At 42.3% G+C, this 24,540-nt stretch overlaps 1 protein-coding gene across 4 annotated transcripts in view; it reads right to left on the bottom strand.

Moving 5' to 3' along the window:
• Positions 1 to 12,037, bottom strand: part of UBE3A (ubiquitin protein ligase E3A) — a 55,564-nt gene extending 43,527 nt beyond the window's left edge. For 2 of the 4 annotated variants that reach the window (XM_072849637.1, XM_072849638.1), the window contains exons 1-3: positions 11,548 to 12,037; positions 7,462 to 7,551; positions 3,112 to 3,179 (exon numbers count right to left, since the gene is read on the bottom strand). The gene's annotated coding sequence lies outside the window, so the exon portion shown is untranslated. The remainder of the gene's footprint in view (positions 1 to 3,111; positions 3,180 to 7,461; positions 7,552 to 11,547) is intronic. The other 2 variants (XM_072849635.1, XM_072849636.1) reach the window with 1 other exon arrangement.
• Positions 12,038 to 24,540: the final 12,503 nt, after the last annotated feature.

Here is a 24,540-nt window from a genome sequence, read left to right as displayed (position 1 = left end):
GCAACTAATAGCAGGCCAAATTATCAGTGATCCTAAAGTAAAATAAAACAGCCACTAATAAAACCTGATTACCTAAATCCTAATGGAGCTGCAAAAAAACAGTAATAAGGCATCTATATGAATTTTCTTCCACTGCCTGGCAAACCAAACCATTCAACTAATCACCACAAACACAAAATCACATAGAAGACCAAAAAAATTGGGGTCTATCCTGGAAAATGCCAACCTAAAGTGACTAAGGCAATCACAACTGATGAGCAAACACACACATGCTCTCAGTATTACAGCTAGAATGACAGATATGAAGGGTTCCTGGAAAGGTGTCTGTTCATCTGCACAAAGTACTTCAGACATGTTCAAAACTTGAGCCCAGTTCTCCAATTATTCAATATTCTTCAAAAGTGTTCCAGAAGTAGCAGAAAAGAGCCACAAAGACAGCATGAAGATAGGAGAAAGCACCTTGTGATTAGATAATGGAAAGAGTTTAAAGTTAATCAAGCTAATCAATACAGATACTGGAAGAAATTAAGTCCTCTCAGAAACTAAGTTCCTCTCAAAGAATACATAAAAAAGATCCTCCAATTAAAAGAAAGCATATAAAACCCCCACATGACTAGAAACTGAAGGCTAACAAATTCAAATTAGAGTAGGAACACAAGCATGCAGGATAGCAAGGACAATTAACACTTGAATAAGTTATTTGGGGTGGGGATCTGAATTTGCTACTATCTTCAAATTAAAGCTGGTGCCATTCTGGAATTTACACATCAGTAAAAACACAACTTACTGAGTTTAATAAAGGTAGAATTTGGTGCATCTCAATATAGAGAGATCAACTAGAGATTTGTATAAAAGCTTCATCCTGTAATATCTGTATACTTACTTTGCCTTGACATCAATACTCCACAAATCACATAGTAACAGAAAAAGGTCTAGTGTTTGCTCCCTCCCATTCCCTCCCCCTGCCCCAAAGCTAAAGGCCTGTGCATTATTCTCATTTTCTACAACTGCCCCCGGAACTCTGGACACTAGATTTTCCCTTCAACATTTGCTTTTGGTTTGGTATTTCAGCAAGATCATACATGTAATTTATTCAGCTTTGTAAAAGAGGGAAAGACCTGAAATTATCTTTCGCTTCTGCATTTTTCACTTAGACCATAGCTGATTTTTCTTCCACTACACACACCCCCCTTATTTTTTGCAGCAGAACCATTTGTTTCTAGCTCAGTTATGCCTGCTACTTCAGGCTGCCTCCAAAATGATATACAGTTATGAATGGAAAGCCCCTCCTATATCAGGAGATGAAATCCAATAACCTGTTTAAATTTCCTTTAGTAGCTCTCCTTTTACTGGCTAGGTATCACATTAAGTTATTTTCCAAACAGGTAAGTTTTACAGCTTCACTTCAGCTTTCATATTTAAACTTTTATTCCATCTGTCCTTTTGCTTATGCTTTGTTACTTTGCTTTCTTTTGCCACCCATCTTCCACGCAGCCTTCCATGTAAAGTACCTTTCTGTTCACCAAGTCCCTCCAGTGTCACCAGCGTGTTTGTTTATATATAGTTCATATCAAGACCACACAATCATGCAATTCTGTAGCATAATATTCAGCTTTTCTGATGTTCCATTAGTATTCATTACTCAAGTTGTGGGAGATTAGAGGGGAATTCTTGTTCATCAAATCATGAAGCGCATACCATTACAAAGACTCTATGCATACATACAGTGGCAAGCAGTTAAACATCCAGAAAAAAGCAGCCAGCAGAAATAATGGCAATAAAGAAATAGCTTAGGTTTGAAGAAGAGCCATCATACACACAACTGGTATTGAAACTGGAGAGCAAGAAGCAGGTGGGTGGTCCCAGTGGTGCTGTGGGTGCAAAAATGAATATACACTACCTGCCAGATGCCTGCTAGAGTAAAGGACCAATTTATACAATCCTCTCAGGAACATCTGGATTGTGATAATGTAACATTATGGCTTTTTAAGAGATTTCGTTTTTTAATCAGCACACACTATACTTAAAGTTTCAGCTTAGAATTAATCATTTTAGCTCCTGCCTATAGCTTCCTACGAAATAGAACTTTAAAAAAAGACACCCAACAACCCTTCTGCAAGGTTGAGATTTCAAAACTTTAGATGTGTTCTTAAGTGTCTTCAAAAGAAAAGTCTAGACATAAACATGCAGGGCATAAAACTTGTATCCGCAGTTACTGAGTTCTTCCCCACATTTTAAGTGGTTAAAAAAGAAAGTACACGCATAGTTTAGAAGTAGTTGTTGAAGTAACTACATACAATTTTATACATGCATTAACAGACTTATTTAATATGGCAGAAAAATGAACTTAAACAATAATTGTTTTTCTGAATGCAGCAATGCAAAAATTTTTTAAAATTCTCTGTGTACCAAGCTGCAGAACTACAGAACTTAAGAGACACTACAGAGTGGTGCAGTTATTCTGTACTACCAGGTATCTCCACTGGACTACACCAGAATAAGATAACTACAAGTTAAGGTTCCAACCTTGCTGTAATGCATGTACAAATTTTTAAGCTGGCTGGAAATTTAAGAGCCTAGACAAAAAGAGATACCGTGTGCCATGGGCTCATGTTAGCACTGCTACTGAAGGTTACATTTCTGTATTTCCTAACATTCCAATTTGCAAATTTGACTTACACTGATGTTTGCTTAAGTTTTCTAGTAGTTCTGAACTTACTTTGCAAGTGATACCTAAAAACTACAAGCCTCACTATACATGTGCTCAGCAGCAAGGAAAAAAACTTTCAGAAACAGCACTGATTCTTATCCAGTCCGTGGAGAAATAGATGGATGGTAGCAATGTGATGCTGAGCTTGTAAAACAAATTAAAAGGGAATTCATCAATATTGTATCATCAGTATTTATTTTCTCCAAGCAAACCCAAGTAACTCAGTTTTCTAGAGAATTATGCCTAAGTAATAGACATCAGTCAAAAAAATATGGGAAAAATGAATTTATTTCTTCCTGAATTTATTTTCAACTTTTTTTTAAAATCCAGGTACAAAAGTATAAGTATTTGTTATTATGATTATTAGCACACACACAACATAAGTGAAAACATAAACATACCATATCTTTCCAGAGCTGCAGAAACTTGTTCTTTCAAATTCTAAAGTGGACTTCTACAGTTCTTGTACCTATAATGCAAAACATTACATTTCAGTTTTTGCACTATGTTCTGTACCAATCTGAAACTCAATGCAACTTCAAAACAATACATTCAAGAATGGCCATTCCGTTACTCACGAGTTTGCAACTAAAGGAAACGTAGAATCATAGAACAGAAACATAGAATCTCTCAAGTTGGAAGGGACCCATAAGGATCATCAAGTCCAACTCCCTGCAGGAATACCTATAACTAAATCATATGACTTCCCAAACCGAATCATACTTCCCATAAAAACCACAACAGAATACTTAGTATGTTAGGGAAACTACAAAAGCAGAAAAAGTCCATACACACAATGTTTCCTATTCTTTCCTCTCTCGTGATGCAATAGAGTTTTACAATTCCATTCATCCAGTTCATTACAAATATCCATTTCCTTCTTCTGGAAGATTCTTGCAAGGTTTCTCCTCCACGCCCCCCCCCCCCTTTTTTTTTTTTAAAGAATTGGTATTTATAATAAGAAAAAACACACAACACGCAAAAAAAGTCACAGATAGAACCACATCTTTGTCCTGGCTGCACAAAACTGCTGGAGTTTAATAAGCTTTTCTATAAATTGTTCATTTTCAGGGAAGCCATAATTAACAAGGGATGCATGACTAAAACATACTCCAAGCATTTTCAACAAACACCTAAAAGCACAACCAATTTCAGGGGAAAAAGCAACAGAAACAGGCATATAGGCATGTAACAAACGAAATCTAGTAATTACTTTCCAAAAAGTTACTTACTTGGCACAGAGAATCAGATTTTCAGTACTGTGAAGATTTAATACTTAATTTCTTGGTTCTAAAACTCTATCAAGAAAAAACAAATCCAATGCAGCTGATTTAGGCTGATCTCCAATACAGATCAGAGTTCCCATGAAGGAAACCCTGATCTGGTTACCTTAAGAGTACATTCAGGTTTGTCTTAAAAGATATCAAACCACAGACAACCTATCCAGTACCAAAGGCCCAAATCTTTATCAGGGATGTAAAATGGGGTGATCCTGGACTGACAGTCGTGCCAGTAAAGCTCTACAGCACTAACAGCTTGTACACAATCTTTTGTATTTAAAGAAAAAAGTTATAGGGCACCTACCTGTTTCATGAAACAGGCAGTTATGATAATTATGTGGATTTATGTACAATTAGGATGAGTTAATGTTATGCAACTGTGTCAAAAAAATTTTACTACTATTTAGAAGAAAAAAGAATAAGTTTATCTGAACATTATGAGACAGTAACTGATGATTTTCCTGTTCAGAGGTGGCACTTTCACTCCATACCAACAGCAGAAATCCAGAATATCTATCTTATATTCTATTAAAGAATAATTCTTCATTCACCGTGACACCATTAGGCAAACAGTTAAAAGTATTCTGACAAATGTGACCAATATTTTAACACTTTGTATCACAGGACTTCGAGCTTAAACTCCAATGTATGTATTTGTTCATGTACACACACAGAGCAATGTCATCTATATAAAATTCACTCACTCTCCTCTAAGGTACAAAAGCACCAACTTTCAGTGTGCACAGAGTACAAGCAGAGCACAAAGTACAGCATGAAAAAGGATCACAAATACATCTATCAGGGATCTTATGATTATTGCCCAGCAATAGGAGAAAAGAAAACAAAGGTTCTGAACATAACTGAAGCTATGTAGTTTAAAACAGTACAATTTACAGAAGCAACAAGACCACAGTGGAGGAGATGGAGACGGGATTTGCTTAATAACATGTAGCTAGCAGCAGAAGAGCAAGTAATTCCAATGTTGCACAAAACTGAAGCTCCTGCACTTCCAGTTCTCTTTCTTCAATCTCTCCCCACCTGCCACCACCAAGACAGAGCAGGAGTTTGGCGGTCTACTAAAAAAATTTGCTCAAAGGCTACATGAACAACCACAAAATTAAACATGGAATCTGTAATGCTTGTCTAAAAGGAATGAAAATAATTTCATGAAGTCAGCTGTGCTTCAACATTCACCTTTAGTATACTTATTAATTAGCATTAAGCCACATCTGCCTAAAAAAATGCAAATGGCAAATGTGACTAAAACCATGGCTAACACTATTGCTTCTACTCAACATAAAGAACTCTTGATCTGTCACATGACAAGAGCCAAAAGAGCTGCTTTTTTACAACTACATCATACATTTTCAATAAGAAAAACAGACTTCAAGGCACACTGAATGATATTAACAAAAATGGTAAGCTACTGAATTAATCAAACTGTAGCGTACAGAACCGCAAAATAGTTAAGAAATGAATTATAAATTACAGAAAATACTTTGCAACTTTCATGTCTGGTCTAATGAAAGACACCACTATCAGGTGCTTAAACAACATTTTCCACTTTTTTTTTTTTACACAATAACTGTCATAAGACAGGAGTAGAAGAAAAAATTCTGAGCGCGCTACCTCAAAGAAAGTGGTAGGTATTTTACCTAGTATTATAGATTCTAATCTAAGTTCAAATAAGAATAATTTTCTTCCATGACTGACATTCTTAATATAACAACATTAGGCAAATAAAAAACAAGTATTCACAAACATCCTTCTTTCAGTAAGGTACTCAGGTCATAGGAACCATGCAAATGGAGTATTTATCACCACCTTACAATGTAAAGGGCTCAACCTTTGCGACCAAGAAATACCAGTATTTCACAGAAGTGATACTTAAGAGCTCCCATGTCCTTGAACTCTCATGGGACTTGCAGGTTGTATGAACTATAAGTATATATTTCTATGGCCCACAATAGGCAAGTTTTGCTACAACAGCTGAAATACATCTAGGTGCTGTTACTGCAGCCAGTGTACACTAGTATACCTTGGACCTTCTAAAAATAAAATAGGTTATATACACATATTAAACCACAATATTCATCACCAAGACTTTGGACATGAGATTTCACTATGAAATAAAAAGTAATAATGATCTGAATATGTCTGTACAGATAAGAAAGATGAAAATGGAAATAGAAATTCTGAAGTAGTGACAGACCTCTTCAGCTTTGTAAAAGTTTTTGATACCTTTTAAGACAATGAAAAATACTGTACTGTAAAATGAAAATATTTTAAGTATTAAAGTAATCAGCTCAAACACATGACTAACTATAATGCACAAGAAAAACTCGTCTACATCTATGGTAGCATTTCCTCAAGTATTTTGACCTGCAGCCCACTTTAGAAGTTCAGCTCCTTTAAGAGCCACTCCACCACCCTCTAACACCCCAAGCCTGCTCAACTGCAGCTGCTCCAATCTGGGTCCCACAGAGCATACCAGAGCAGGAGTACACAAGTAGTGCCAGAGCCTGGCTGCCTGGACAAGTCTGGCATCTCTCAGTGCCATGCAAGCTTGGCAGCGTGTTACAGATAGCTCTTGTGCCTCCACTGCACACAGCTCCTAAAGGTAAGGGAGAGGGGGTGTTTATTTGTCATTCTAATCTCCTCATTTCACCAATTTCTTTGGTGCAGTGATTATCAAGGAAGTATCAACAAGTCCAAAAAGAGGTCCAACCAAAGGGAGTAAGAGCATGGTCTCCTCTATGAAGAGGAGGTGAAGAACTAGCTTCACCCTAGAACTCTAGCTTGGTCAAGACACCAGAAGTCCTACCACAGTGCTCACAGGACACCAGAATCAAAAGCAAACCATACGGACTAATTGCTGCCAGACAATTATGCAACAACCACCAACCCCAAATACGGGTTCCATGATTTTCTGTTTGTGATCCCACCGGTTGATGCAAGGCCCTCCAAGACCAAATTTCCATTGGGTTTTAAACTGAGAAACTTACAGTTTTTGAGACACTTGAATTTTGTGTTATTTAGTTACTTAGGCCACAGCTTTGAAATTATGTCATACAACGACTGAACACGAAAAATAGTAGCACCCTCCATATCAAGCAGCCAACCGGTACATCAGTTCAAGTTTGTGCGAAAACATCACCGCTTTAATTCACCTCTGGTGCAGTCCCAATGTTGACATACTACACAAGATAAGCATGATTCTCAAAGGTAAAGTATGTGAATATAGAATAGAGCATGTTTTTAAAGCTATTTGGATGGATACAAACAGTAATGCTTTTTGAAGAAAAGTCTTGAACAGCTACATACTGTGAATATCCTTTTCAAGCCACCAGATTACAAAAAAAAAAAATTCCAAACCTCCGCTTCGCTAACTAGAAGTTTCTCTTAAAACACATATACCTATGTCCTAAGGCAATGCAGGTTGCTTCAAAAGAAGCAGGTCACCCCTCTTACCTAAGACAGTGAAGTGAGGGTCCAGAGGGAAGCCACCCATTTAGTTCCACTCAGCTGAACAACTGCAGCTTCTCCTAATTCTTCACCACCCTGTAAAACATGGGTAAAGAACCATGCAGGATGGTAACAGAAAGAGTATCGGTAAAGACTGACTTCCGCCCCCTTCCTCCATTCAGCAGTTTGCATAATACAGGGAAGCAGGCTCAACCTATTAAAAGTAAGAAGTAGTTAATGCTTCCTTTAAGAGATTCATTCATAAGAGTATTTGTGAGACAGAACACTATGGTAATATTTAATTTATGATGTAATTTTGCAACCAGTAAGTTATTTTGTTGTCAATAAGTTCTGTCGCTCCTCGCCACAAGAAGGTGGAACTATTCAAAAATAGCAATTTAAAGCGCTATTTGTTCACATGCTACATTGCCAAGCATGAATCCTGGATCTCAATATTATTTGATTTTATCTTTTTTGTATTTCTCCTTTGAGGTTATTTTCCTGAAGAAATGCCTCACCAGCTGGTATAGCTACTGAAGCATTGCTTCCTTCCAAAATATTACCTTTGCCCTGTACTTGATGACTTTCTGCTAACCAACCAGATACATTACACACATTATTATTCACATGAACTAGCTTCTTTCCAAACTTTCATTCATGGGCATACAGCCTTACGAGGCTGTCAGGCACTGCCTGTAAATACAGGAAGCTAATGCAGTAAATGTTAAGGTCAAAGTATTTAAGGTGACAAAAGTCACTTCAAACATGTGATTTGCTCATTGCTGTTGTCTCTGGGAACCAACTATTTAGCAAAGCTTACAACACTCTCCCGGGGGGGGGGAGGAAGAGGTTATTTTTATAAAAAAGTAAATATCATATTCTAAACTATTTGTTACAGACCCCTGATAGCAAATGTATTACCCCTTTCCTCCCATGTACAAATCAGAATTTGATTAATGACAGAAAACTTTTCAACACTGCTTCTCTATAAAACTCATAGCTACCTTAAATACACTGGGTAGTTCAGAAAAAGTGTGAAACATACCTCCTTTGTTTAAAAATCAATATCAATTCATTAACTGAAGTGAAGCGAAGACCTGGCCCACAGTACCAGAAACAAAGATTGACACTGAAAATGAGGTATATGCCTACATACTTCAGGAATTCTCTCCTCTTGTCCCTCAATTGCATGTTCTATTTTTAAGAATTAGTTGCTTTTACCTTCCAGTGTATGAATACACTGGTGTGGGAAGGGAGAAAGACATTTCCTGCGTTTAAAAAAGCATGAATTCTCTCTGGACATTCACCAAGTAAACTGAAACCAGAAGTAGCAGAGGAAAAAAAAATCCAAAAAACAAAAAAACCCACTTTCCTGCACAGCAAAACCTAAGATGATGCATATTTACAAAAATGTAAACACTAAATTCGTTCCATGATAAGTGTCATATCATGTACTACATTAATTATTGTTTATACAAAATGTTATATGCTTAAACATGTTCACAATTAAACATGTTTATGACTATTAAAACTTAACTCAAAGATATTTCCCCCCCCAATTATGTATTTGGTTAAGTAGAACCTGTGATTTCATAGAGAACTAGTGAAGAACATGTCAAAGCAGCACATATTCATAATGAAGTAAGCATGATTTTACTGTGGGATACATAGATCATTTCATATTTCCAAAGCAGGTTTTCTCCTACAAAAAGTGAAGTTAAATGAAAATAAAGAGAACCTGTTTTATTTTCTCAAGTTGACTATAACAGAGACAAACTCAAGGTCCTCTAACAGGGACTCTAACAATCTGAGAGCATCCCTAGATGTATTTAACAAATACACACAGTTTTAACTTCCATTCACAAAAGAATCATCATTTGCATATGTCTTTAAGCAGCGGCAGTAATTAAAAAAGACTAAAAGTTTTGTTTGCTGTTATGAAAAAAGATCAAACCCACACAACATTAGAGTTCTGAAGAGGACCTGGACTGAGAGATCTAGGCTTTGAAACTCACTGCTGTGAAAAAGTTAAAGACCTCTGCTTTTTCAAGCCTGCCTTTCCTTCAGTAGGTGTTGTTATTTGGGTTTGGTTTTTTCCCCCACAGTCACACAACCATACCCTTAAAATCCCCAAACAAATCAAATTATTTATTTTGCCATCTAGCTTGGTGCTTTTATTTCTAAGTTCTTGGGAGATACTCAGGATACTCCAGAGAAGAGAAATAGCAAACAACCCTGGTAAACAGAAGAAGAACATGTTAATTCCAGTAAGAAAGATGCTACATTAAATAGCAAACATTTAGAGTGGAATGGAAGGTATTCATAAAAGAGAGATGAAATATCCGTAATATTGAACGGAAATAATTTCAATTAAAGGTATTTTTCAGCCCTGTAAACCTAAGTAGTGGTCTAGCTTTTCTTCCGAGGTTTGTCTGTATTGACTTGACAGAACATTACTGTTAGGAAGACAAGTCAAAAGCACTGCAAAACAGCATCTGTTTTAAAAGACAAATGTATGTGAGGAAAACTATCGAATATCTATAGCAATGTGGTAATGCACATATTTTCAATTCAACACACTCATTAAGCTGAGTGTCAAAGTATTTTCAAATTTTTTAAAAAAGTACCTTTAACTGTTTCCAGGATGAAAGGGCAGAATATTTAGTGCCACCACCCAAACCAAGCAGTTTGTGAAAACTGTAAAGCCCATTTTCCAGCAGTTTTCATTCTTATTGAGAGGTACCTCTCACCATCTCCACTATTCTCCCACCCATTCATAGATATCTAACATGTGTAGCTATTCGAGTGTAGCTTCTCCCTTAGCAGGGAATCTCTCTCTAGCTGGATGCTATTTGCATGAATTAGGAACTTAATCTTATCTTTTAGACCTCTCCCTTTCAAACCAGTCAAGCAGTCAAAAAAAAACAAAACCAAAACCAAACCTGACAATACAATCACATAGGTCTTACTTCCTTAGGAAATCAAAGCTAAAATCAGGTACAATTTCCCACTGAGGAACTTTTTGGTAAACATGCAAGAAGCATGGTAAAACTAATCTGACAAGTTGATTCTCACAGAGCCTCAGGTTTGCACAGACTCCTACTGATGTAGGGAAGTTTCCATACAGACACAGAGGGACCATCCCTGAAGTGATGTGCAAGACACAGGCTTTGTCTCAGAAGTAGAGCATGGCTTACACAGAGGGAAACATAAACAAGCATTTCCATTAACTGGAGGAAAAAAAGCATAACTACAAGTCTACAGACTACAGGTTCTTGCCACTTAAAGGAGAGTTGTGGAACATGTTTTGTTTCCTAAGCAGTAGTAACTTCTGAATGACCACGTCACATCATCTTAGGCATATGATTTACAAATCGACTGTGAACCATAACAACCCACAGAGTTCCTTTGAAAGAAATACTGCAGGTACACTTAAAACTGAAACCCAGCAAGTCCTGCAGCCAGGAGTAACAGGTCACATTCATCAGCAAAGCAGCTTGTTCACAGGTTAGCAGATCCAACTCTTCAGACTGGATAGAGGGTAACACGAGCAAGTGAACATACCTACTTCGTCAAGCAGGCCTTGCACACTAGTTATGCACCCCCGCAGTACTTCACATACCCGTACCTCCCCAGCTGCCACAGCCGGCCATGCCGAAGGCACCGAGGCACTCCATGCCCACAGCAGCCCCGCGGAGCTGGCACCGCCGCTGCGCCGCTCGGCCGAGCCGGGAAACTGAGGCAGGGGCAGGCTGGGTTCACCCAAGGTCGCCCGGCAAGCCCGGTCTCCCCGGGGGGGCGGGCTGAAGCCCAGAGCCACCCGCCCGCCCGGCCTTCCCGCTTCTGGGGAGGGACGGGGCGGCCCCGCACCCATGTGCCTCACGGGGAGTGGGGAGAGGACCACCGAGGCCACGCACCCCTGCCGCCGGCGCCTCCCGCCCGCTTTCCCCACCCGAGGTGGGGGATCTCCCCGGCGGAGGGAAGCGGGCAGGGCCGCCTCCCGGCCCCCTCCCCTTCAGGGCCGGCGTGAGACGGGCGCCATCCCCCCTCCCGGCCCTCCCCCGGGCCGGGCGCTGCGCAGCGCCTACCGACCTGGGCGCCGCGGCCTGCTGCTCCCGGTCACTCCCGCCGCCGCCGCCCGGGCTCATGCGGGGGCCGCGCCGCGCTCGGGGCCGGGCCGCAGGCGAGAAGGAGGAGGAGGAGGAGGCGCCGCCGCTGCTGCTGCCGGTGGAGCCGTCGGGGCGCCGGGGCGGAGGAGACGGGGCCGCGGCCTGGCGGGGCGGGGAAGGCAGAAGCGAGCGGCCTGGCGAGGCCGCGGCGCGCAGGGGCTGGAGGGAGGGCCGGGCCCGCGGGTGCGCCTCCTCTCGCGGACTCGCTCGCTCTCAGCCCGAGCCCCGCGCCACCATCTTGGGAGCAACGCGGATATCGGCGCGGCGCAAGCTCGGAGGACTGGCGGCGGGCGGGGGTGGGGGGGCAGGAAGGAGGACCCACTGTGTCCCGGCGTGCAACGCGGGCGGGGGCGGGCGGACGAGGCGGCTGCGCCACGCTACCCACCGCGCCAAACCATAGAGTTCCCGGGCCGGTTCCTTCCTGCCTTTTTCACCCGCGGCGCCCGGCGGAAGGGAGCTGGGGCGGCGCCTGCGTGCAGGCACGCGTGAGGCGGGAGCCGCCATGTTGGAAGAGGGCAAAGGGGCGACGGGGTGCGGGCGGGGCCTCCCTCCCTATGGAGCGGCGGTCAGTCCAGCGCGCGGGGTGGTGACGCGCCGGGCGGGGCGGAGCTCCGAGTCGCGCATGCGCGGACGCAGGCGGCGGGGGCGGTCCCCGGGCGGGGTGGGAGAGGCAGGCGTGCCGCCGTTGGCAGGGCGCGCGGAGCCGCCGGGGGCACGCGGCCAGGGGCGGCATACGTCAGTGTCCGCATGCACACACGCGCACACGCACACGCACATGTGTCACACGGAGGCAACTCATATACGTGTGTGCGCTGATGGGCACGCACATGTACACACACGCATGCAGGGGGACATACACATACACATACACCTATATGGAGACGTGCGCGTGGGCATACATGTCCGCGTGCGTGCACATACGCACGTGCACACGTGTATGCACGTTATACACATACATGTGCATGCACATTGATACACAACGGGTGTGCAGGCACACGCGTATGCGCACGTACGTACGTACCTTCACGCACACACGCCCCTGCTCGCGCAGGTGCCCGGCTGCAGGCAGGTGAGCACGCGGCCATGGAGGCACACGCACGGCCCGCGGCGGTGGCACGCAAGGGGCCGTCGGTGCTGTGGCAAGAAGAGCAGCCGCCACCACCTCTGAGCCCCTGGGCGAGGTCCCCACCGAGCCCCGTCACCACCAAACCCCGCTGCGGTGACGGGGCCTGTCCGGTGGGCCCCATGGCAGCCTGCCCAGGGTTTATCAAGTTTAATCTGGGCGGGCTGCCAGGGCTGGACAGCGGGAGGGAGCGCAGGAAGGGGAACGGCCGCTGACCTTTGGAGGGGAGCCAGTGCTGGAGCCTGTGTGCTGCTGCCGCTGGCCGAGGCACGTGGGGACAGGCAGTGCCCAGCCTGGCTGCTCCAACCATGTTGGGCCCCGCCGCGGCCGCAGGCGAGGGAGGAGAGGACGGGGAGGGCAAGGGCTGGGCGGCTGGCTTGCAGCGAGGTGCAGGGAGGGCCTCGCCATTGCAGCCCACAATGGCGAGGGCCACCACGGTGTAGGTTTGGGCCACCACTTTGTAGGTTTACGTCACCAAGGAGCCCTATGTTATTCAAGCCGTCGATGTTTTCACTCTTGAATCACTGATTTTCACTTGTAGCTGTCTATGCATCTCAATAAATATTTAAAAAACGCAGCCCTAGGGGGCACAGAGGGCAGAACTGGCTGGCGGGGCTGGGAGGGTCGGGGAGCAGCGAGGCCCGGGCATGCGGCCCTAAGGGTGGGCAAGAAACCCCCTGGTCCTGCACAGCCCTGCCTGCTGCCTGGCTCGCTCATCTGCCCCTACAAATAATTCTTCTGTTGCCTCTCAGGTAATTTCTTTTCTTTCTCTCCCCTACCTATGCCCAGGCCCATGTATGGCATGTATGCTTTTTGAGGGATTTAAAAAACACAAATAAACTTTGCATTGTGGCAGGTCAATGTTGAAAGCACGTTGATCAAATAATTTCAAAATTGGGCAATGCATGCAAAATCTGACTTTTTGGGATGTTGACTTTTTTTAGGCATTAAATATGTGGAGCTGGAAGCATAGAAGGGGGGGAAGGAATAAGTAGAAAGAAAAGAGGAAAACAGATCTGAATTTTTTTTACATTATCCCTTAATAAAGGAATTAAATAGAAGTGGTTCTACCCTGGCAGAGAGTATACTTTTTTTTTTTCTTAAAAGTATAATCTAGAAGCATGAGAAGTTCTTAAATGTTAGAATAAGCTGTTAAAACCATAAGCATAAATTCTCAAAGGCATGATACTGAAGCCAAGTATTTGTCCTGGGCCAGGAAATGTGTGTTTAAGATCTTTAAGAAGACATGGATACATTACAGTTTTTAGCACATTTTTGGAAGACCTAACGTGTATGTTACAGGGTAATAGCTGGTAAGACCAGTGGACTTAAACTACATCGTTATAAATTGTGCAGAGAGTCCTGGTACTCACAAAGAATATGGCGGGCAGATGTATAATTGAAATATTAAGACTGAATGAAGTACTCTTATACTTCAGTGTGGTCTGAAAGCAGGGTACATTGCTGTGCTCAGATGGACATCGGTATTCATCTAAAAATAATCACTGAAATGAACACAGACTTCTGCACTGGAGGCTCTCTCCCACACAGTAGTAAAACCTGCCAACTTTGATGTATTAAAATTTCAGATTCGATTCAAAGTTTATTATGCCATGAGCTTTCCTGTTACCTCAGAAATAATAATATTGAGAAAACGATCTGGAAGGTGCACTCTCTCCTTGCTTTTCCCTTGCTCTGTTGCAGAGCCCACGTGTCCAGTCCTTTTCTCCTCCTTGACTATAAGGATGCTGTGGGGAAGCATGTCACAGGCTGAAGTCCAATGAAGCAACATCTTCTGCTCTCCCCTTGCCTGCAGAGCCAGTCTTCTCATCACAGAGGTGCTCAGGCTCGTCAAGCATAATTTGCTTTTGGTAAATCCGTGCTGGCTGTTCCCAGTCACCGTCTTGCTCTTACTGAGTCTGGAAATAACCTCCCAGAGTTTCAGGTGAATCTGATCAGCCATAAGTTCCCCAGATCCTCCTTGCCTCTGGCCCTTGGGGACCTCCCACGAACACCACGATCATTCAGAGATGACAGAAGGTGGCCTCACAATGACATTGGCCAGCTCTCAGTGTGCTTGGTTGCTTCCCATCTGCTCCCATGATCTTACATACGTCCAGTTTATCTAAGTAGTCCATAACTTCATCCTCCTCTTCTGTGAGCAGCACCTTTCTCCTCCAAGCTTTGCTATTACCCATAGGGATCTGGGCACCCCAAGACTACACCTTGCCAGTAGTGATGGCACTCACATAGTCTTTTCCATGTCCTGTGGCACTAGGTGCTCTGCCCCATTAAGCAGTAACGCCACAATTTCCTTAGTCCTCCTTTTGCTGCTGATGTACCTACAGATGCTCTTACTGTCCTTCACATCCCTCACCAGTTTCAACTCCGGTCTAGCTTTAACCTTCACAATTTTATCCCTGCATGCTTAGGTGGTGCTCCTAAAGCCCTTCCCGGAATATATCCCAGTCAATCATTGCATGGAAGCTGTCTCCATAACTTGTATCAGGACATTTGGTCATCTTCTTGCATCCTTATAGCAGGAAGGACCAGGACTGCTCAAAATATGCAAGATAGGGACACCGTGGATTTATACGATCTTGGGTTTTTTTAGCCCTCTTTCTTTCCAAATAGTAGCTGACACTTATCTCAGAGTTGGGGTTTTTCGCCCTTGCAGAGCATCAAGTGCATTTTTTTCCATGGAACTATTGATTGCAATCCTGAGATCTTGTCCCTGGTTAGTAACGGGCAGCTCATGGCCCATCACTGCTCTGAGGTAATATTGCTTATCCATGTCACACGTTTTCCTCTGAAGAAACCAATGCAATTGTGAGGAAGAGGCAGAGGATAGCAGGAAGAGGCAGAGGAAACATGCAGGATGGGTCCAGCTGATGTGGATGCTCGGGTTTATGTATTGCACTGGCTGGATGCGGAGGTATGGGAAGGAGACTTCTCTGAATAGGACACAGGTATGAAAAGACTCTGCCTTCCTTCTGTTTTGAGGAGGTGTGGGACAGATCATGTTGGCTGTGGACATGCGAAGAGTGATACATTAAGGAATATACTCAGAGCAAATTGCTTTATAGCAGTGGTGCACGGATGACCAAGCTGCGTGATGGATTTCACTTTGATTCTGCTAGGGATAAATTGCTATTTGGCGGGAAGTACTAAATCACTTTTAGTTTTTATATCATGTGTTTGCAACTTTTTTACTCTGAAGTAGCTTGACTTGCCATAGATTAACTGTGGCTGTTGGTGTGCCCAAGTTGTTTCTGTTACAAAGGGGATAACTCTACTTTCCTGCCTCATTTAAGTATGTTACATATTCTGAAGTGCTCAGATATTAGGGTACAGAAATGCTTTTGCTGCCTTGAGTGCTTTCAGCTACTTTATGTTGGTATAGCCAGCTGCTGGAAAGCAACTGGATCTGCCCAGCTGAGCAGACTCCGAATTTGGAGAAATCTGATTGGAATTCCCTATGGAAAAGCCACCACTCCCTCCCTGCTTCCTCGCTAATCCCTACTGCAGCTCTAGTGCCTGGGTGTGGACTGCAGCTGAGGAGAACAAGTGGTTAGACTGTATTTTGCAGCGATCCCCTCCACAGGGCAGGCTCCACTGAGATGCATCAGTTACGTGACTGAAGTAATGCTCAGTAAAAAAGTAAAAATCAACAATTACAGCTAATAACCTGGTTGCTACGTAGAAGCCCTGCAGAAAATCTAATCTTAGCTTCTGAACATTTGGAAACAAGTGTCTTTTTTTAACTACCGAAGGGGAACAAATACAACTTGCCTCATACACAAGTTGTATGGAATAGGCAGCGGTTTCCAGCGGGAGGAAAAGGACATTAAAAATAGAATCCCAAGCCTCGTTCACCATTTACTTGTGATGCTGGATAAATGCCATCGTGAGCCAAGTCTGCTGCATATTAATTTCAGTAGATGTTGATGTCTCACTTCAGAGCTTTGTGGAAAATAGTTTCCTCTGGAGATGTCTTTGTAAACACACACAGGACGCTGCATGTGTCCCGTTCTCATTTCATGTGAAAACCCCAATACAAATGACCTGATAATACTTTTTTTTGTGTTGATTTCAAATAATTATGTGAGTGAAAATTAGATCGTGAAGCTCTGTAAGTGTAACCCCTTAGATATAGGCATCTTTTTGTGAACAATCTACCTTAGTTAATCCTCTTTAGACAGAAGGAGTACACTGAAGTGTTATGAGCCTTTGGGAGCCAAGCCAAATGCTTTGGCTTGCTGATAGCTGAAGCCTTTATGCCTCCCTTTGCAGATAAAAAGGTAAGGAAGGAGAAAAGATCATCAGCAATATAATGAAATGCTGAGGTTCTGAGTTAGAGCTTAGTCTGGGCAATGGGGAGATAAAAAATCCCTGTAGTGACTGGGTGATCGTGATGGACTGTGGTGGTCTGTCCTGTCTTCTGTTCCTCTCTTTTTCCCTGGGAGAAATTTGGAGGTGGGGATAACACTCTTGAGTCAGATCTCCTCATTTTCAATGCAGACAGGGGGACTTGAGCTCTTAAGGCTGTCTGTAGGGGACTGCAAGTCAGTTGGCTTAATACAGTATAATCCTTATCTTAAGCAGGCAGTGAAGCTAAGACGTGTGGTGGAAGCTGCATGGCCAGGCCTTGGCAGGCAAGCAAGATGCTTTGAGCTCGAGCTCTGGATGTAGGAGAAGGCAGGTCACAACTGAAGTTGGCGTTGCTTCTAACCTTTTCTCCTCTCATTCCTGCCATGATGGTGAGGAGTTAACTAACTTAAAGTGGTTAGTAACGTGCACCCAAAGTCTTAAAACCTGTCCAGCCCCTTCTGGCCACTCCACCCTTTGCCACCTATGGTAAACGTGACCCTCCTTGTATTGAGAGCTGTGGTAAAACTCTTAGTGGAGTCAGATATGAGTGGAGCAAGTAGAAACAGGGAAACAGGCACTTCACTTTTCAAAGTCCTCTGGAGATGGCCCAGATGTGATTCCCACCACCACCCATATGTTTTTATACAGGTGTGGGTTTTTGCCAGTGTTGATTTTTAATGTCTGAAACCGGTCTTAGCTTTTGTTATTGGTTTGGTGTGTAGGAATAGCAAGGAGAATGTTTAAACTCTACCAAATTACTGCTCTTTTATTCACAAGACAGAAACATTAGTTTGAAAAATACAGAAGCAAAATGCAAGCAGTACTCAGAAAAGTTTATTTCATTCCTTGACTAAACTCGACATTCACTTTTGTCAGGCGTGCCTCCAATTAACTTAAATTCGCACCGGAGAAGGAAAAGGTGATGAGTGATCAGTGAACATACTATCGAGAGCGGTTTTCAATATTTCATTCTAGGATCTGAGCGACTTACCTCCGGTTCTTCATTTTAACCTGAAGGACTGAACTTTTCCATGGGCATTTCTGAAGGGCTGTGCATGCTTCTGAGGCCTGAAAAGCATACTTGTTCTCCCCTTTCCCCACATGAAGAGACGCACTGGTCTCTTGGTTAAGGTGCGATGTGGAGGTTCATGTTATCTTGAAGCAGTTCCCATTTCTGGCCCGAAGACTGATCTTGATCGAGTGAGGTTGTTTAGCTTCCTCCCTGCGAGCTGAGGGAGATTTCCCACTGCGTTTTGCTGAAACAAGCTCATCAGAGGAGACTCTTGTTTCCCTGAATGCTTTGCCCAGCCTCTGGAAAGAAAGGGTGAAAGGAGAAGCAGCTCACGTGCACCCTTCATCTCCGAGTCTAGTGTACCATCTTTCTGCCAGCCTTGCACATACCTCCTTCAGTCTTCTTGAAGGAGCAGAATATAGACATTTCTGTTCTTCCCCATGGGGTGAGGGTTCGTGCCTTGCTGCAGGTCTCCACCATATTTCCTTTGGTCACCTCTGCAGATGAACTGGAAATGCTCTTTTTTTGGCCATTCTGCATTCTTTCTGGTTCTGTGCCGTGAGGATGCCAGCACTGCAGGGATTTTCAACCCTTTTTTTTCTGCCTTTTTGCTCTCTGCTGTGCTGTATCACACACTTTTCCACATTCATAGCCTGGCCCTGGTTCCTGACGTGGTGTCTGGTTTCAGAAAGAAGTCTCAAGCAGTTGCTGTAGTTGTGAAAGATGCTTAGGAGCAATGCTTTTGTTTACTCAGAGATTTCACGGGGACATCTTGGTATGTTCTGCAGCACGCAGAGCAGCTGAAACTGCCTTACATCACATAGCTATGCAGGTTTGGGTTAACTGCTGTTTCGATTGTAAAAGAGGAGCCTGACTGACAGCTGTTTTTCTGACCACATGCCTACATTATTTTTCCAAGATATATATAGAAGTCTGACTTGCTGAGCAGAGCAAAATGACTTTGTGCAATTAATGTGACATGCTTAATAATGCTTGGAAGGGTGCAGGCATCTGAATTTGTCAACCTGCCATGGCTAAAAAAAAAAAAATCTGACAAGCAATCCCAGCACAAACACAGCACATGTTTTCCTAAAACAAGGGACCGCACAATGCCCAATTGGTAATATTGCTTTTGAGATGAGACACTCTTATTTTTCCAAGAGAAACTTGTGTCATGCCAGAAACTCACTTTACCCTTGGGTTATACTACAGGGCAACAAATGCAATTTACATTTTTTTTACTTTGGCATTTTAATGTCATAATTACTTTCCTATTTAAACAGCTCGTTCCTTGAATACAAAGTGTGGTTTAGTTATTAGCACTGCAGCAGCACCTTGGTGAAATCAGGTCCAACCAGCTATCCATATTTTTTCCAGTCAATAAATGATTTTTAAAAGGTCATCATGAAATAATTGAAAAGTTGAAGGCTTAAGTAATTAGCATACAATATGCAGCTTTCCAGACCCAGTATTTTTATACAGCTGCATTAGTAATACTCTTTTCTGGGGAGGTTTTAATTTGAAAAGGAGGGCACTCCCAAGGGGTGCCTGCTTGAAGATGAAACCTAATTTAGCTTGAGAAGAAAAAGCATCAGCCACAGCTCCAACTTCTCTTGGCTCAGCTGCTGGAAGATGTTAGAAGAGAAGCCCGGCTCCCCTCCTTTCCTCAGCAGCAGTAGTAATTCTACTGTAGCTCTTGCTGCTGCAGAGACAGCTATACCAGGTTCAATCTTCTGTAGCTAGTGGGACTTAGCCTGCAGTATGTCCTTATCCGAAAGGTAGAATATACAAGTCACAACATTTTTTCATCAATATATAAACACCAGATGCTTGGCTGGCTGCCCCTTGCAGGAAAACACAGAAGTAAGAGGGGATGGGGGAGAAGAAGGAGAGTTTAAGCTGCCTCACATGCCTTGTCCCAGTGAATGGCCTGATTTTGGTTTTAGGTGGAAATTGAATTCCTGTGTTTTGGCTCTTGCTCCCTGCCTTACTTCCACAGAGCATCAGAGGAGGGGGCAACGGGACAAGGACACTGGAGGCATCAACCATTGAAAGACTGTAGCTGAGGAGAAGGGGATGAAAATGTTAATTTATTACCAAGGTAGGAATGAATTGTGTTTGAACCCCGAGGTTAAAAGTACCATACCCATTGTCTGTCTCCTCAGACAGCCACTACCCCCATGGGAGACACCATAGAGAAATCTGCTGGAGGATGTCATTTTATGCTTGGGGTCCTGCTAGAGCATGATGCAGGCTGCATCTGACCCGTGTGCCTGCCTTGCCTTTCTGTGGAAACTACTATATAATCTCCATCTTGGCCCCATGTGACATGTGGCATGTGGCCGCTTCACACCTCTTGACCCCAGAGCTGAAGTATACTCTGGACTGGTAATACCCGTATAGCAGAAGAGATCATCCAGGTCATTATGTACCCAGCAAATGCATTCAGTAAGTGTTTGTCTGGAAAAGCATTGAATGTCTATCCTATACATATCAATCCACCACTGGCCAAATATAGACCTATGGTCTTCTTTGCATTTGTGATTTTGCTTTCACAGTTTTGCTTTCTTAATTTTACATTTTGTAATATTAGAAAATAATACGTTCTGTCTGGTATGCTGAAGAAACACAGGTATTTTTACTGAGAAAGTGAAATCCTACAGAACAGAGAAAAATCCAGTTGAAATACATGGGAGTTTTGCCTGAATAAGTACTGAAAAGTTTGGACCTTGGGATGGAAATAGACCTTGGAGTTTTACCAAGGTGCTTTAGAGCTCCTTGTTTACATTGCTTTTCTGTTTCAAATATGACGACTGGAGCTGTCTGGATGCAGAACTCATTTGAACTAAAAATAAGTATCTCTTAAAACAGGATCTTCATTCTCTGGTCTCTCAGAAAGTCTGCTTAGGTATGAAACAGCGTATTGCTTTTGGTGCTGATTTTCTAGGCTGGTATTTAATCTGTGTGAACTGTGAAATACTGATTTTAATTTACTTATATGGAAAAGGCCAAGCTTGTAAGCAAATTATTGTGTTGCTAAAAACTGGACAAGCTCCTTTGAACTAGTTTCTTTACTAACCTACAGTGATCATTTATTGCAGGCACTTAAAAATAAAAACCAGCTACTTCACACTGTTTAGAGACATTGAAGAAGAAATATAGTGCTCTTCATGCACATGAGAATCATATTCAAGCAGATATAATAAACCTTAATTGTGACTTCTTGTCAGGTTTTCCTTTGTAAGCCTACAAGTTCCCTGACAGCCTTGCAATTATGGAAAGAAATATTAAAAAAAATCACAGAGCAGATGTGATTCTGTGCCCAGGGATTATTCTGTAACCCTGAAAGGTTGAACTGACACTGCTTTTGCAAAAGGAAGCAGCGGGTGAGTGCCTATATGCTCTTTCACAAGTGACATCTGATTTAAGAAGTACCTCACCTGGTATCCTCACTGTTCTAGAGAGGATATTGAAAATTAATACCATCGCACGTTTCTAAATTGATAAAAATGGATGTCATTACAGATGTAGAGGCATTGTAAAGCTGGATGAGCACTCACAAGGCATAACTTCAAGGGTAAGACTCCAGATACGATCTAGATTCTGTAACAGCGGACATCACGGCGTAGTCTGCTGGGTTTAGGTTTCTTGTTCTCACTGTATGAGCAAGACTGGATGCTTGTCTGTTATTTATGACTTCTTATCTGTAATGACCATAAAGGAGGTGAAAAGGTACAGTACATTTTAAATTGGTGTGCTGTTAGAGCCAAAGTCATAAGAATTGCATCTTTGAGACTCAATCACCAGTGCGAACTTCCATGTTGGAATGCGAACTTTTCCTTCAAGGCACAAATTACCATCTCCAGCTTGGAGTGAACAGCTGTAAATAACTGAAGGATCTGTCCCTCAGAATGAGGGGAAATGTGGTAAGATGCATTGTGTAAGATGGGTGGTTTTTTTCTTTAAAGTATCCATGCTGATGTTTCTAAGACTGGCTCCAGAAGGAACATCCTTCTGTTTTCATCTTATAATTTCAGTTAATTCCATGCTTACAGACACCGTTATGGTCTCCGCTGTTCAATTAAACAAATGAGCTCCTAAATGTAGCAAATAGCTCCCCCCCTTCTTTTTTTCCTTCTCCGTAAAAACAGTCCTACTGAACCTGAAAGCAAGATTTACACAAGAAAATTTTTGCCCTGAGAGTGAATACTGTGGTTTGATTTTTCTGCCAAGGCTCCAGGCTTCTCAAAAGCTTAGTTATAAGCATGTAGGATCCTCAGCTAAGAGTTATATAGCATAGTAAGTGCTTGTAATCATTTATGAACTGGAATTAGAGTTGTAGAGTGATTTCTAATGCTATAATGCTTGTAATACTGGAAATAGTACTTTCATACAGTGTTATAAGTGCGTCATACGCTTAATTACTAATTAAGACATAACTAGCCGAAACACTAGCAATCATGCCTAAATCTTCTTTTTTTTTTTCCCCCCAGAATAAAGTGATGCCAAATCTGTACAATCATGAACTGAAAGTAGTTGAAAATAATATCAAAATTCGTGTCAAAACACTCAGGACTAGATATGAGCTTTGAAGTTTAACACCAAGTGAAGTCCTGATCCTCAGTCTTACTGTGGAAATATGCAAATATTTGTGTAAGGAATACATAAAGAACAACAGCTCTATACTTCATGTTGAACTTTCCTTAGAAGAAGAAAACACCTCTCATGCTGTCCCAACACAGACACAGAGGGCATGCAACCTTTATCTTCCTTCCACAGACACACGTGTTTGTGGTGAGGGAGAAGTGGAGAGGCCACCTCACCCACTGGAGAGTGACACCCATTGACAACTCCTTTCTGCTCATATTTCAGTTTCCACTCTCTTAAATTAAAAAAAAAAAAAAAAATATATATATATACTTAGCACAAGAGAAGCCTACTTTCCATGCTGTTTAAGCCACAGACTATATGCAAGTCATGTGAATGATGGAATATTCGAACTGCAAAGTTTTTTACATTACATTTACATTAAACAACATCCTAGGCCATGTCTTCCCTGACCTAATTGAGCAAATAATTCTCCTGAGTACAGAGATCATGATTTGCCTCATTTTCAAATGTCTGTTGCTATCAGTGGTTGGGCTAGAAAGTATTTTGTTTTCCTTAGCTTTTCTGTTTGTATTTATCTGTGTGAGTGTGTGCGTGTGCACACTGATGCATGAGAAGACAAGGCAAATGTACGATAAAGGCTAACATTTGAAAAGGTTGTTTTGGATATTGAAACCTATCTGTATTGGGATATCATACACCTACTACGACAAAGACGATTTTTATTACCCTGATAAGGAATTGGCAGGAAAACAACAGCGGCTTATTTTTAATTGAAAAAAAGTTGCATGGTTTGAATGACTCCACATATTGTTAACATAAAATGGGGATGAATGGAATAAATTGCTAATTTTTTATGTAGAGGCATTCTAAATCTAAATGAACATTCATAAGGAATGACCTTACTGATAAGACCTGTATATGATGTAGATTCTACATCAGTGGTTATTGCTGTGTAGTCTGCTGTTTTACAATTTTTTTTTACCATATGAGAAAGAGTTGATGTTTGAAAAGATGTGTGATATTGTTAGCTTTGTGGCTGTGAAAAATGTTTTCAGTCAAGGCAGCATAGATAAAAGGGCTGCAGGGAAAGCATCAGGAAGGGATGTCTTTGCTCCATGGGTGCTGGCAGAAGCTGATTATTGAAACAGAGTTGCTCCCTGGAAGTTTGTGCCAGGTTCTGGTAGCTGGAAAGTGATGATTACTGTAGGGTTGTCTGTGAAAAACTAAATTTCATCTGTAGATAAAGCAATTATAAAGGTACCATATGCACTGCTATCACAATACTAATTTCTTACCCACTTGGGAAAGTAATGTGAGAGGCTTTGGACAGCCCCTGTTGTTCACAGGGAAAGTCATACGAGGCAGGTTTTGCAGGTTCAGACCTTTGTACCGTTCTTTGCAAGAAGAGGGATTGTGATGTGGGGAAACCTTGCTGTAGACCCAAATTCTCTTTCAAGTGTCTTGTGATTTGAGTTCTGAAACCTGATTTTTCATATATGAATTCATGAATACAACTAAAAAGATCTTGTATCTTCAGTAGATCTCCTTACGATGGTCTTACAACGTTGTATTTTCTCCCTGCTCGATGGAAGACATCTCAGGTGTCCATGTCAGCTGGAATTTCAGCTTCCATTTATATTGTAGTAATATGGTTAAAATCAATATGCTGATTAATTTTATTACTTTGTTCTTTTATTTGATGCATCTATATACCACCTCCAGATACACTTACACTTAACACAGATAGAAACTGAGCAGCAAAGTTAACTAGCACAACATGTAAGCAAGTACGAACTAAA

Source organism: Ciconia boyciana, chromosome 1 (assembly GCF_034638445.1).
Source record: "Ciconia boyciana chromosome 1, ASM3463844v1, whole genome shotgun sequence".
Taxonomy (NCBI): Eukaryota; Metazoa; Chordata; class Aves; order Ciconiiformes; family Ciconiidae; genus Ciconia; species Ciconia boyciana.
This window is presented reverse-complemented; position numbering and strand designations above follow the sequence as displayed.